The 16,700-nt window shown below is 29.6% G+C and overlaps 1 pseudogene; it reads left to right on the top strand.

The window, feature by feature from the left end:
• Positions 1-1,433, top strand: LOC148844258 (E3 ubiquitin-protein ligase UPL5-like; annotated as a pseudogene).
• Positions 1,434-16,700: the final 15,267 nt, after the last annotated feature.

Below are 16,700 nucleotides of genomic sequence, written 5' to 3'. Positions count from 1 at the left end.
ATGTATTCCAGAGAAACTCTAATTGGTTACATCAATCAACGCCTCGATCGGATTTCTTCCAAGAGGAAACTAGACGATTATAGGCCCTGTGACGACCTCTGATTTAGTATCGGCGAGGATGAAGAAAGATGAAATCGATACCGTTTATTCGTCTGGAGTGGATGAAAGCATATTAAGTCATAGCCTCAAGGGGAACGATGGTTCCGGTGATGCTGGAAATGGGGTTTCCCATGCTCTGTTGGAGCCTTGCAGTAGTAGTTCGAGTGTGGGAGAAATGGAAGGTTCTTCTTCGAGGTTGCAATTTTTCGTCAGGATGATTTCGGGGGGAAATACGACTGTCATACATGTGAGTTCAGAGGACTCTGTCGAATCTGTCCATGAACAAATTAGAAAAATAACTGGTATTCCAACGACCGAGCAAAGGTTGATCTGCCGAGGGTAGCAGCTCCAGTGGGAACAGTCGCTGGCCGAGTGTTTCCATCCAGAACGACGCGGGCTTCAGTTGGTTGGGCGTATGAGGAGCACTGAGCATCCTCGAACTTGGCAGGTAATCAACGATTTGGTTTCTTCTATTTGTCGCCTGTGTCAAGGTGATTCAATCCGTTCCTCTCGAAACGTTAAATCCCGCGTGAAGGAGTTCTTGTGTCTTCCGGTGCCCCAACAGCTCTTGTCATGCTCTTCCTTTCGCCGCTCAAAGGAAACAATGAATACGTGGAAGAGTCTATTCGGCTCTTTCTTACTCCCAATATTGAGTTCTTACCAAAATCTATACAGTCCCACTGCGCTCCCAAAGTGTTGGAATTCTGTAAATTGCTTAGTAATAAATACCGCCCATGATGATCCTCTATATGTATCATGTCGAAATACTCTAGCTTTTTTTATTGGAAAATGTTGGAGTTGTACATGGGTCCGAGTACTTTGATCACACGGAGGCATCGGCTGTAATCCGAGACTTCTACCCCTTTGTAGACTAGTATCAACTCATCCCAGTCCATCGGGATGTCTGTTAATAATGTCTGTGAATTTTGTGCTTTCTTACTACCCTTGCGGAGAGCAATTGAGGACCAGATCAGTGAAGAGGATTCCATTCGTAAGCGTTTGGACGAGATTGAATTATTGCATGTTACTTTCATTGATTTGCTTGGGAAAATTGATCAGTGCCACGAGAAAGTGGGAGGGTTTTTGGTTTCTGATGGAACAGGGAAAATCGAAAGCTGTAGACCTGTGTGGTCAACTTATCTTGCTATTCCGAAGGAACTGAACAGCATTTCTAAACTTTATCCTCGCGCGCTGAAGAAAAACTTTTCTCTGTCATGAGGTTAAGGTGGTATTTGCAGCGATCGCCGTTGGTGGCGATGGCGATGGAGATGGCAGCTCCTCTCTTCTCTTTCGATACATGGGGCAAGTGTGTGAGACGGATTGAGTTAATTTAAAATAGGGATAAAAATGTAATTTTGCATAGGGGCATAACAGGTATTTTATCTTTTTCATTCATGTTTAACCGATAAGGGTATATTTAGTCAATTGTCAGAGACAATAAGGGGTAGAATTAGTAAATTAGATAAACCATAAAGGTAGTTTAAGAAATTTACCCTTGAAAATTTCTATGATTTTGTTTTGAAAGAAGAAACCCTATTATTGAAAGCATCAATAAAATGACTATAATACCTAAAAATTAGATGTTGCATGAATTTCAATTCCTTATAAAGTTCAAGTGTTCACTATTTTGCGTAGTTTTCCCAAATCTTGAGAAAAAGTAGTTGTAGCCCTTAACCAATCTGAACAAACCATTACTATGTGGAATTTACCTATGTTACTTGTTGTAAAGGTTGAGAGAAGGAATAGAAAGAATAACTCTTAAGCCTTAATTACTAAACCAACAAAATTAGGTGGCAAAACCAATCCCCAATTTCTAAAAGAAAATGATAAATGTTCTGTAAAGAATACATGGTTTAATAAAGGAAAAAAAATAAAGTGATATGTTTCAATTGTGTTAATCCGAGACACACCAAATATCAATGCTCTTGCAAAAAATGAAAGCCTAATACTAACACCAAGGACATAGTTTGTTGATTCCAGTCATCCCAACATTTTATAAGATCAAAAGAGGTCTTCTTTGACTTTTAAAGACATGGACCTAGGGTAGCACAAATTATTTATGGAAAATAATTTACATTGTAAAGTTTTAAGAGTGAGGCCTATAAAAATCCTTATAGGATAAATCTTATTTTGTTTGATGCTTTATATGTTCTTAGCCTTAAGCATCTGATGCTTTGTATGCTTTGAAATATGTTTCATGACAATGAAGGTACCTCTAAGATGTGGCACAATGGTTTTATGTTGTCTATCTATTGATAATAACATTTCCAATGTTTTTATTTATATTGATAATGTATTATCTATTTATATAGGTTCCAACCAATGCCATTTAAAGTTTGGTTATAAAGATAAAGACAAGTTGAAAAAGATATGTGATAATGACTTATTACCTAATATAGATTTCATGAATTATTAGTTGTATCACCATCATGTGCATCATACTAGAAGCTAACTAAAGAACCACTCTAAGTTAAATATATTTTTTCCCTTTTAATTCATTTAATCATGAATTATATTGGACTTTGTAACTTGGGGGAATTAATAATTATGATATTTTTGTTTATCGAGGTTAATTTATCCCCTTCTTTTTTTCTAAGTACTGAGGTTATGTAGTAAAATTACAAGGTTTATCATTTCTGAATTAATTGGAGTTGCATTTGATTTGTCTATCTTCTATTGTATGTATCACTTTACCAAATCTAACATGAGATAATTGTAAAAATTTTTACAATAACCTTGGAAAATGTATTTTTATGTCGTGCTTTGGAAAAATGAGAAGATGATGCTTATAGGAGACATCTAGTATATTTGATCATTTACTAAACTTGAATAAGCAATAATAATTACTCTTTCATAGTGAATCAATTATTTTTGCCAAAAATAGAAAAGAGGTTATGCAAAAAAAAGTTTCTGAACTAAATCCTAACAATGTACTTGATTAAACAAATAAAATTAAGTCATTTTTACAATATGGCCAATAAAAAGATTCATACATGAAATATCAAAATTTTGCAAATCACAATTTCTAGTTGAAGAACTATATAGAAATCACACATAGACTATATCTATGAAATTAAATGTGAAAATATACTATTTTTTTGAATTTTAGGAAACTCGTTTTTTTGTGAGAAATGCTATGAATATGGTACATTTTTTCCCATTTAGAATTGTTAAAACTGAACTCACATTGAACAATTTGAATGACAGGAGTTCAAATATTTAATATATGCATATCTCCACATAATGAAAAAAAAAAAACAAAACAATGGTTGAACTCTTGAAAAGAAAATTTTATGGCAAAATAATTGATATATTATGTTATTTCTTTTGAAATTAAAACTCTTAGATATTTACATTGTTATCATAACCAAATACTAAACCAACCAATACATTTGTCCTTTTTTTTATTAAAATAGAAGGAATTGAAAATAAATTTATGTCTTAGCAGTTGAAAGCCTTTCTTTGTAACTATATGATAGGTTAATTTGTTCTTTAGATAATGAGAATCAACTTTCAAATAAATAGGCATACAAAAAATAATGTAAGCTTTTAAAAGGCTACAATGTTGTAGACCTATGATTGTGATGGTCTTTTAAATGATTTTGTAGGAAAACAAAATATTGGCAAATTCTTATTTTGAAGAAGATGTGGATTTCATTGTTGAATACAAGTCACACTACAGAAAATGGATTTCATTGTTGAATACAGGTCACACTATAGAAAATTGTATAAAGAGTGACAAAATTGAAGATCAACATTATAGAAACTAGCCTGTTAAAGAAGTAAATTATGAACATTATTTATGAAGTTTACCCTTTTTAGACATAAATTATAATAAAAATTACAGAAAAACAAAGACCTATATATTATTAACTATATAATCAGTTCGGAACAACAAGAACTGGTCCCAACTTGATTAATTGAGACACACCATACAACTAGAACTAACATAATTTGTTCAGTTAAATTCGGTTTTATCAAATATATCAAATCCATTGGATCATTTCAAAGAAACCCAAAGCCTCCAAAATTAGCATGTCTGTGTTGATGATTTGTGTTTATTTTAAACTTCACATCTTTTTTGTTTTTTATGAACATATTTTGATAGAAGCCAATACAACGTATACTCCAAAATAACAAGAAGACTAATAGATAAAGAAAGCTTTTATTTTCTAAATTATCTCTAATTTCTATTTATCTTCTAAATTATCTCTAATTTAGTAGAGTTTCTCTCCCAAATTATCTATAATTCAGATTTATCTTCTCCCCAACTTTTTATCAAAATATATCTAAAGAAAGCTTGAATAAAAAATAATAATTATTTAAATATAATAACAAAATTACATAAGAACTTTCAAATATTTATTCAAAAACACAAAAAAATAATTATAATAGATTTAATAATGTTCAGATTATTAATTATTTTATATTTTAGGAAATTCATAATGTAATAACAATATAAATTATTATTTTATTCATTATTCTATTTAATAACTAAATAATATTTTTAAATTTTACAGAACAAAATATTTTAAATAACTAAATACTAAAATAGATAAATTTTTATATAAAAATATTTAATATTACACAATAAACTTAAAATAAATAAAACTTCAATAACAAACAATTATTTATATTTTACATATTTTTTAAATATTTAAATAACAAATATTTTGCATAAAAAATATTTAACATAACTAAATTTTAAATATTTAAAATAACAAATTCATGTAATAAACTTAAAATTTTCTTAAAATTAGAAAAATAATTATATTATATTTCATAATAATCAAATTAATAACAATTTTATATTATACAGAATTCATAACAAAATAATGTAAAAATAGTACAAATTTACCATTATGGATAACTAAATTCAATATATAATTAATATTTTAAAATTTTAGTTAATGATACTATTTACATAACTAAATAATATTGTAAATAACTAATTTAAAAAATATAAAATGTTATTGAAATATAAATTTAAAAATATTTGATAATAATTATATAAAATATAAATAAGTGAAACAAATAAATATTATTGAAATAATGAAAAAATAGATTAAATAGTTTAGAGGTACCAAAGCTTCCAAATGACAAATTTATGTACTAACTTTTAAAAAATAAATTTTTTATTGATATTACAAAATAGAATAATAATTGAAATTATTAATATAATAATAATGAAGACATTATTGTATCAACTAATAATTCTACAAAATAACTTTCAAAAGAAATAATATTTTTTAATAATAACTTCAAAACCGTTATCTGTATTTATTATATATATTTATATATACTGAAATTAACATGTATTGTATTTTTAGTAATTATTTAATTTATTTTTGTAATAATATATTTTCAATAATTATGTATTAATATTTTTGTTTCTTGTTGGATTTATTGTAGTTTTGTTATAAATTTATTTTTAATAATTATTTATTTTCATTATAATTTGTTGATTAATATTTATTAGGGATTAAATTATAATTGGAGATTACATAATTTATTGACTAATTTAATATATTTTCAGTGTTTATTGTCTTTTCATTATAAATTTTATTTTCAACAATTTTATATTTTATCTATTAATTTTTCAATAATTATTGGATATTAAACTATTGTTATTTATTAGAGGTTACCCAACAAAACCGACCTGCACAGGTTGGGGGAGTTGATCACCTGAATTGAACTGACCATTAATAAATACTAGCCAACTTGGGATGTATCGATTTGAGTCGGTTAGTTCAAACGATTTAAACTTAAAAAATGATAATGGTATTATTAAAAAATAAATTAAAATTTTAAATTTATTTTGGGAAACTAGAAATGGCGCCTCTTGCACGAAAAATCAAGCGGAGCTATGCTAGAAATGGCACTTCTTGCCAAACGTATGTGTACTGTCAAGATCTTTATGTAAAAGCCCACTACATCTTTTGGGTGTCAAATATTTCCGAAGATCTTTCAAAAACGACTTGCCAAACAACACCTTAGAAGTTGCATGGATGAGTACAAATCTACATATATAAATTTATACTATAGAAGTACACTGCTACTTGAAACGTACCATGAGCTATGTTGAAATTTGTTATAAACTCCATAGCATGTGGATGAGGATTAATTCAACAGTCTTACAATCCCAATTGGTAGATGGAGTGTCTACTTTGGTTACGAGTCGACGGCACCAGATGTAATAAGGAAATAGCAATGGGACAAACAATGTTATGTAAATAGTACTAATCATAGTTTTATAAGGGATTCACAATAGTTGCAGAAATTACCATGTTTCTTTTACACCAGATGACCACCCCAAAGGAAAAGAAGAAAAAAAAAAAAGAAAGAACAGATCAAACATAAACAAAGATAATTTCAACGATCAAAAGGACCTGTATGATCGAGTTGCTTGCAAAGTCCAAGATAAGTGAGATAAAGAACCCGATCTTTAGCACCTGTACGATGATTCTTGGTGTGTTTACAAAAGTATTTCAGTTGATCCATACTGCAACACCCGAGCATCTGTCCAAGAAGCAGGAAAAGCCAATTGATTTTCCTTTTCTTCCGATCTATAATGGGCTTGGCGCTATTGACCTGCTCACAATACCTACATGTGGGGAGCAGTGGATTCATCCATTCTCTAGGGGCCCGGTCGTGCATCGTGCTCTTCTTTGCTGTGATGAATGCTGCAACCTCTGTGAATTTGCTTTCAAGCTGGAACTCCATTTCATAGTGGCTTTCGCATCTCTTGCATTTTACTTTCCCCGGTATAGCGTGGATGCCCATGGATAAGAGTTTGTAAAGACTGTGCACAGTGGCGGGGTGGTTGGTTGCCCATGGATAAGGAGGGGTGATGACTTTGCTCTTTCCGCCATGAGGAGCTTGTGTAGGATTACATCGAGGTCGAGTGCGTGAGGGACGGGAAGGACCAGGCTCTTGACGGTCTAGTAGTGTTGACACTGAAAGCCCAATGACAAATGTAGGAATATACAGAGGGGGTGGTGGAGGCGGTGGCGGTGGCGGTGGTGGTGGTGGTGGTGGTGTTGACATGCGTAGTGGTGACTTACTTGGTTGCGGTTGTGGTTTTGGTTGCTGCTTCAATGATGGCGGTGGCCTAGGTTTGGTTGAAGGAGGAGAGAGGGTTAGAGCATGACCATCGTCATCAAAGGGCTGCCGGTGATGGATGTCTTAAGTATTAATTCTTCCTCTTTCTCAGCATTTATTGTCCATCCATTAATGTGTAGAGTTAGAATCTCAAGAGAAACAATTCGAAAACCTAAGAATTAATTACTGAAAGCTCTGTAAAGAAGATAGAAAGAAAGAGGGAAAATGGTTGAGGATAGATGAAAAAACTTTTTAACACCAAGACACTGAGATATATAGATGAATTAGAGCAGAAGATTAGAACAATGCAAGAGCCAAAAGCAACACTAGTCGAGGTCAAATATCTTTCTCACCAATCATTTTGTATTAAAAAATATCAACAAAGAGCCGCGTATTCATATGCATGTCAATGGAAATCCCACACAGTCACTGTAGCGTTTGTTTAGAACTGTTTTTCCATCAAGCCACGCCTTGAAAATTGGAAGGCATGGCTTGGATCAATACTAAATTAAATTAGGTGTTTCTTAGAGTTGCAGACTGTTGCATAAAATATTTCTTGGAGCATTGTTACCAAACAGAAAAAGTTGTTGTTACTCCAAAAAATATCTTACTTAACAACAACGATTTCAAACAAAAAAATGCAACACTTTTCTAAGAAAACAGTACTCCAATCCACACATCAGTAGAGAAAACGGTGCTACAGTTGCAGTATTGATGCCAAACATATGCATAGTTTTATCACTGAGCTGATGTTTGTTTTGAGTTCTTTTTGAGAGCGAAATTCACTTTTGCGCTTTGGTTGCCTTTTAGATTTTTTTTTTTTTATGGTTTTGCTCCTAAGTCATGTCACGTCTCTAGTTTGTTGTTATAGGAGGTGATTTGGCTTAGTTTTTTTTAGGAAGTAATTGTTATTCTGATTCGGATCCCAATCTCTAGGACTCCACTGAACTTATTCCTTTTTATCGTTTATATATATATATATATATATATATATATATACTTGTCAAAAGAAATTTAAAGCATATCCAAGCAAAGAAAAAATAGAGAGGTACAAATACCTTTCATTATTGTTGTGTAAATGATATTAAGAGTTTTTGTAAGTTTATTCTGTGAGAAATGTGTTGTGGATAACAGATCAATGCCTATCAAATTTACTTTATGGGATCATTTCGCAACCAATGTTGATCTGTATATATCAGAAATGAGAAAAATGTCACAGTTGCTATTAGAAATTGTGCAAATTGTGAAGGTGGTTCATCTTATTTATATTTCTTATATTTCTTAAACTATATAAACTTTTCATGGTTATGTACAAATAAATTACAATAGGACAAACCATTATTACAGTTATCGATAATATAAAGTTATTTTTCAATCCTTGCATTGAAAAGGAATATGATATTCTATCAAGATAAAAGTATTTTAATAAGTAATTAAGTTTATAATAGTATAATGTTTTATATTATATTTCTTACTAAATTTGTAATTTAATGAATAGTAAATTTCTTTATACATTCTCTGTGATATAATGTTTATCTTTACTTCATATTTATTCCTCCCTCATAATGGGTATATCATATGTTCATTTTACATCACCCTCACTTAACATAGCTTGTGAATTGCATAAATCCTAATATCATGTCCCAAGTAAAGGGGACACCGGTGACACTTTAATATGTTAATTCAATTTACTTACTAAACTCAATTCATTTAACACATTCTAAGTATTTAAATAAACACAAAGACATACATGCATTAACTCATATCATAGATAATTAAACGGAAAAGAGAAAGGCAAATAAAAATTTATAATAAATGATTAAACATTTAATACAAATGTCAAAAACAAACTTCATGCATAAGGCTGATTTTTTCCATACGTAGTGCAGGATCATTCACTAGTGTAATAATAAAACAAAGAAAAAGAGGGGTTCAGGCTCATTCACTATTTCTAAAGCCAATGCTCACTCAAAAAAGAAAAAGGGAAAAGGGGTTCAGGCTCACAAGAAAGCTATATCGTTAATTGGATCGTTTTTGAATGGGGGATGTCTAGGTGGATTACTGAGTGTTGCAATCCAAGATCATTAAAAGAGGGAATTCACAATTGAAATGGTACAAGTAAACACTAAAATTAAAGGATCTCAGTTCAAGCCACACCCAAACAGATGCTTTGATCTTGAAGATAAGCATCTCACAGCTGAGTCCTTGAGTACAGACGGTAAAGGGTCAGGAAGATAAGTTCCAGACAACAAACAAGATCGTCTTCAGTGTATACAAATGCATGCCAAAATGGTTTTAAGTTGATTTTAATGGAAGGAAAGGAAGCCCAACCCATGAAGTTTTTTTAGGCTAAAGCTCCCTCAACTTTCAGCCTATCTATATATCACCATTCAGATTATATATGTCTGAGGTATGGGACCCTCGATCACGATATGGATGCTTCCATGAGAGGTCCTCAAGCTTCTCATTAATCCTGTATGGAGAGGTTTGCTACTCCAATCCTACTTTTGGTTAAAGAAATTAGCCCCATTTGGTTAACGGGAATAGGGATATGGAATTGGAAGAGGAATGGGTTATTCTGATTCCAACTGATTGGTTGGGCGGAATCGGAATCGGAATTCCATTCCCATTCCTGTTGGAATGGCATTGCCCATTTGAAGGAATGGCCATTCCCTGTCCCTCTCTTAGAAATGAAATCTCGTTTCTATTGATTTTAATTCTCATTCCTATTCCTATCTAAACCAAATAGACTATGAGAATGGATCATTCCGATTCTGATTCTGCAGAATTTCATTTCCAATTCCGATTTTGATTCTGACTGCAAACCAAATAGACCCTTAATACACAATGGTATTAGTATTGGAAGGAAAAACTGTTGACTTTAGGGTTTTGTACTCAGTCCCACCGGCAGCATATTGATTTTAGGGTTCAGTCTTAGAATTCATCTACACTTATTGATTTTAATTTACAATAGTCCAATACATGGGGAGACGAGAAGAGAAAGAAAGAGGAAAAGAACGTACCCGATCTGAGGATGTTTAGAACTTTGTTACTCGCCCACAAGAGGAAAGGCTGTTACATTCCCTCGATAGTCCAATACGGCATCGATGTGTATCAGTGTAAGTGAAGAGTCACAGTGCCGATGTGTATCAGTAAAAGAGAAGTCATAGCGTTGAGCATTTGAGTCATGTTAGGACTCTAAGCCTCATCCAGAACTCTGCGATTAGTGGGCTAACTGGGTTTTAATATGGATTACTAATCGAAACAATTATTTAATCATAACTCATAACTAACACTTCCATTAGTTATGGCATAAGATTAGTGAGTAAAAGAACAGTTTTTTTCTTATAAAAAATGTCGGAGGATCATAACTCATAACTAATACTTCCATTAGTTATGGCATAAGATTAGAATTTAAACAAGAGGTGCCATTAATTAATTGGCTTAATAGAATACATTAGTTAGTAGGAAATCCCGACTCAATCCCAACACCCCTATAATTGTGGTGAAAGAATCAGTTTGAACTTTGAAGCACCTCCACCTCTTCATTTGTTTCTATTTACCTCATCAACGCACAAGAAAGGAAAATTGGTGAAAGACAGCTTTTGTCATTATAGCATTATCACTAGTGGCGACCTGCATACGATGCACTGGCTTTGATAAGCGGAAGTGAAACAATAAAAACATAAGAGTAGACTTTTTTATTTTTTCGGTTTTGAAAGAAAACTATTAATTTCACTAATAACTTTTGTAATTTATTAATAATTTTTTAATATTAAATATAAGAGAAAGTAACAATATTTTCATCATTTATAGTAATTTATTATATATTAATAAGTTTCTGGTAGTTTATTAATAATTTTCTAGTAAATACTAGTTTTCTCACTAATTACTATTGCTAAAATAATTTCTATTAATTAACTAAAAAATTATTTCCACTAATCACTACAAATTTGTAACAATTACTAATTACTATTTTTTAACTGTTAATTAACTAAGACAAAATTACTTGTCATATTCTAATCGAGTTTTCAAATAAATAAACAACAATTTTGAAATAACAAAAATTTTCAAAATACAAAATGCACAAATTTAAATGAAATAAATTCAATCAGAAACAGTCATAAAATATGGTTAAAATATTACAGTAATTTATTCAAATATTACTGTTAATATGAATAAATTATTGATATATTTCACTAATTACAGATAATTAACAGTAAGTAAGAAAATTTGTTAATTATTAATAACTTTCAATAATAATATATTAATAACCGTAATTAATTATTATATATTGATTAAAGTACCCATAATTTTCAATAATTGGAAATTATTAAATATTACTATATATTCATACACTTAACTACTGAAAGTTATTACATATTTTCTTTATTTAATCAAATTATCTAATCTATTTTTATTTATTTATTTAATATTTAAATCAGGTTTAACTTATTTAATTATTATGTATTTATTTACGAATATTTCTATTTTAATTTTTATAAAACATTATTAATTATTTATATATAGAGGTCTATATTATGATATTTTTAATCAATGTTTATATAAAAGACGAATTACATTTATTAGTTTTATTATTTAAATTCTCTATAAAATTTATTAACTGTTGTGAAATAAATTGTTATATATTAAATTTAATATCAATAATTGCTACTGTAAAAGTTATTAAATTTAATCAAAATTTCCAATCCATTTAGCATAATTTAAATAATATTTACATTATGCTTAATTGAGTTATTAATTATTGCATGTTTTTAATAAATATTAATTATTCAGTAATTACTATTAGTTATAATTTATAATATAATTCCAATTAAGGTTGAAAAAACGAAAATATAGTTTCAATATAAAATATATTTACTGTTAAATAATTTAAAATATTTTAATTCATTTTAAATTAATTTTATACAGTTAATTTTAAATATAATTAATTTCTAGTAGATTATTAATAAATTACAAATAAAATTACTGTCGTTCTAATTTATTCTAAAACAAAACTATAATTTATTCAAAATGATAATTATTTTGTCATTTCATTAAATAACTGCTAGTGTAAAAGTTATAAAATTTAATCAAATAAACTAATCTACTGAACATAATTTAAATAATATTTAAATTATTATGAAAATGAATTATTAACTTTTACATATTTTTTGAAAACTATTAATTTGCTAAGATCTTTAAAAATTCAATTAAAGTTGAAAAGGCGAATATATAATTTAAGTTTAAAATATATTTACTGTTAAATAATTTAAATTTATTTTAAATTCATATTGAATAGTTACTGTTAAATAAAATTCATTTTTAATGATTTATTGATAAATCACAATTAAATTGCCATTAATTATAATTTAATAGCAAAGCTCCATTAGATGCAGGCAAAAATCTGAAAGTTAATTAATTACATTAATTGGTAAAATGCAAACAATCAATTAATGTTCTTAAGCTTTAATTTATCGGTAATTTAGTAAACAAAAATTGTTATTAAGTGAGAGTACGGAAATGGCTGATCAAAATTTATTGTTAATTAAATTTTAAGACATTTATGATTAATTTAGACATACTGTTAAATTTATGATTAACCACTGCTCTATTAATTAAATTAATCACTGATCCTGGCAACTTGCTAGCCTAAGACAAGATCCACAGTCCACGCTTGGCCAGAAGCTCCCCTCTTCTTGACATGTTTAGATGCTAAAATGTTTGCTCAAACAAACACAATGGCATACTGACTACAACGTTAATAGTCCATTTTCAGAAATTATAATTACAGTAAAATATTTATTACAACAACTATTGCAATTTAATCAATACACTAAAATTCCAAATAAAAATTAATAATGAAATTATTTGAAAAAAATGTCATTTTTACATTAATAAATATTATTGGAATTACAGTGTTTTGAAAATTAGTGTAACTACGTAATTTTAAATAACAGATATTGATGTAATAATTATCATTACAATAATTTCTACTGTAATTTAATAATTATTCATATTATTAAATGATGGAAGTTAATGTGATTTAATAATTCCAATGATTATTGAAAAATGGAAACGGAAATTTTCAAAAATTTTTTAATACATTTTTAGAAAATTTTGCAAAATTTGAAAAAGTACAGTAATTTATCTTCTATTTTCCAAAATATAAATTTCTAAAAATTTTAGAAAATTTGTTTAATTTCTGTAATTATGAAAATTATTGATAATTATTGTTAAATAATTTATTTTTTATTGATTTGTGAATTTATTGAAAATGCAATAAATAATTTGGTTACTAAATATAATAATAGGAATAAATAAAAGTTTATACTTTTTGATAATTGTAAACTATAGTTCTTAATTTTATAGAAATTAGTTAAATGGTTTTCAGTTTCTACAAAATACTGTTAATTAACATGAATAAATAAAGAAATAGAAACAAATAACATCATAGGAAAAGTTACATTAAATGGACACAACAATATCAATAAAAAATATCAAACATAGATTGAACGACATAGAATTTAAAGCATTAACATTATACTGAATAAAAGTAATAATAGGAAAAAATAAAATCACATAATATTTGTTGAAAGAAATTCAATTTTAGAGCAAGAGGGACATAGTTGTATAATTGAGAAATAATTGTGAAAAACAAGAATGAGAAAATAATTAAGAATTATTAATTTTCAATGCAATTGGAGTTATTATTAATAATTGTTTATAAAGAATAAATTATTTCGAAGATTTAATTATTTGTTTTCATTTAATGGTTGAAAATTTACAAGAATAATCAATGAGCTGAAATTGTTTAGTATCTAAAATTCCATTTTCATTTATTATTTAATAATTTCAATAATATATATATGTGTATATTTATTAAATTGTTCAGTAAATGAAATTACATTTTCAATAATTTCAATAGTTTATTGAATAATCTTCTGATAATTTTTTTTTGGAAATAATTTCCCCGTAATTACATAATTAGTGCAATTACAGTTTTCCAAAACATTTTCTTGAAAATGCAATAAAAAATTTGGTTATTATTTACTTAAAAATGTGTAATTTACAATGAAAATTACACAAATGTTTAATAAATTTCCAAAATTATACAATAAGACCACGATGCCTAGCTAAATTTGATAAGTTTTTCTATTGCAAGCAGCTTTTAGAAGAAAAAAGTGACGAACCAAGCAATTCGAAAGCCGCAAGAGATGATCAAACAACTAATCTTACATGGAAATCAACATTTATCTACGACATTGGCAACATGAAGAGCTTTGTCGCTACGTCTTCTGGGAGGCATTTGTAAGAACAAAAAATTAGAAGCCAAATAATTGACTGTTGGCTTACTAATAGGCCCTAAATGTTAACATGGGCCCAAGGCCTTAATCCAAGTTAATATGACCCATGGCTTAAGGATCCAAATGTACCAAGTCCAAAGTCCAAATAGGCCCTTGTCCTATTGCAATAGTGTGGCTTCTTTGATAAAACCATCAACTCTTGCATAAGAAAGCATGCATAGGAATTAGGAGTTAACTCTAACCCAACACCACATTTACAGTGGATTTGGTTAGCAAGTAGGCTAAGGTAGAAGCCCTAATCCTAGGCTAGCAGTGCCTTGGGAAAAGATCCTCTTTTCAGTTTCACTTACATAATTTCCCATAAAACCAAGGCCCTGCCCTGAATAGGGCTGGTTTTCCCTGATTTTAAACAGGGACGGGGCTTGGGTGGGGAAAATATTTTTGTCCCAAATCAGGGACGGGGTGAAAATGGAGTTTGCATATAAATTCATTGAACCCACCCCAAATATGGCTGGTTTACCCTGATGTTAAACAGGGGTAGGGCAGGGATGGGGAAAATATTTTTGCCCCAAACCAATGATAGGGCAAGGATGGGGTTTGCATATAAATTCACCAAGCTCACCCCGAATCCAATGGCGAATTAGTAAAATGCCCCTAGGTTTAATAATGTTTTTTAAAATATCTATAAGTTTTCTCAAAATTCCTAAAATCCTAAGATCCCATAATTCCATTTCGAAAATACCTCCAACTTGTCATAATCAAATTCCTAAAATACCCCTAAATTCCCAAAATCATATTTCTGAAATATTCTAAAATTAAATGTAGTTTTAGATGGTTCCCTCGAGTCTGAGAAAATTCAGGGATTTCTTGTCTTGATAGGCTTAGTGCCTCACCCGAACCCGCCCCATTGCCATTTCCATTTCCTTGGAATTGAAATCGGAATGGGCCATTTAGCTCCAATTATTAATTACATAATAATAAACAAAGATATTATTATTATTACTATTATTATTATTATTAAGATAATATAACAGAAATAAAAAAATAGGGATATTTTAATCAAACAAAAGCTCCACACTCTCATTCCTATTTTTAATAGCAGTAAATATAGATATGAATTTGTTTTAGTCATGCATGAGGGAGGTATTTGTGTAACCCCTCAGCCTTTTCCTTTTAATTAACAAAAAAATAAACATAAATATGACATTTTGAAAGGTATCAAGAGGCCCATTTTATAAGTTATTTGGCTGGTTGTAGTGGAGATTTGGGAGCGATTCCAACCTTCATCGAGGTTGAAAGGGTTGCGTCAATTTTTCAATATTGGGCTATTATAGCCATTCAATATCTAATTCTATGATTACATCTCAATAGAATGGATAAGATTAATCAATGAAATTTCAATCTAGGTATGTAAAATTCAACCTTAATTCTTTTTGTAGTCTTAAATTTTAGGAAGGGAACCCCACATGCTTGGATGCACCCTTGGTGGTATTTATGATATCCCCAAATTAAAAGCTCCAAACTAAGACATTTGTATGTGTTATTGACAGTTTTGTAAAAAATCCAGCTGGTCAAACTTGGTCATTGTGCACCCATTCATGATTTCATTCATTATTCTTATTTCTTTAGACAGTGAAGGTGGGGGGAAGAGGAAAAGAGAGAAAAGGGGGAATAGGGAAGAAGGCGGGGTGCTAAAATTTTAAAATATTTTATAAACTTAATGCCTCAAAACCTACTTTTTGTTGGTCCATCGTTAAAATCTACATGGTATCTTGTTGCGCACTCTAGGCAGGTGCAATTAAGGGTGTAAGTCGGATTGGCCCAAGCTAACAGTTTACACTGTTTCAGTTTTGAGTTTTGAATTGGGCTTATTGAAATTTTGACAAAATCCCAACCCTAACCCACAAAAATTGCACCCCTAAGCATCATTTCCAGCCTAGTGACCATCAAAATTTTCCTGTTCATTCCATATATAGGCGACTGCCAGTGAATTGGTAATCTCGATGGGATCTCCTGCAAGTAAAAACTCCGCACACTCCGTAAGCATGGTCATCTAACTATACATTAGAAGGATCTCCCTATGAATTTAATATACACGTATAAGAGATACTATCAATGTATTGTTGGATTCCATGTAAACAGAGATCTAGATCTCCATCATGAGGCTCAACCTATGTTTGTTGCGCTTTATTG

The sequence above is a fragment of the Nelumbo lutea genome, chromosome 8 (genome assembly GCF_056320005.1).
Source record: "Nelumbo lutea isolate HS-2025 chromosome 8, American lotus-T2T, whole genome shotgun sequence".
NCBI lineage: Eukaryota > Viridiplantae > Streptophyta > Magnoliopsida > Proteales > Nelumbonaceae > Nelumbo > Nelumbo lutea.
Note: the sequence above shows the minus strand (reverse complement) of the source record. Positions and strands in the feature narration are given on the sequence as shown.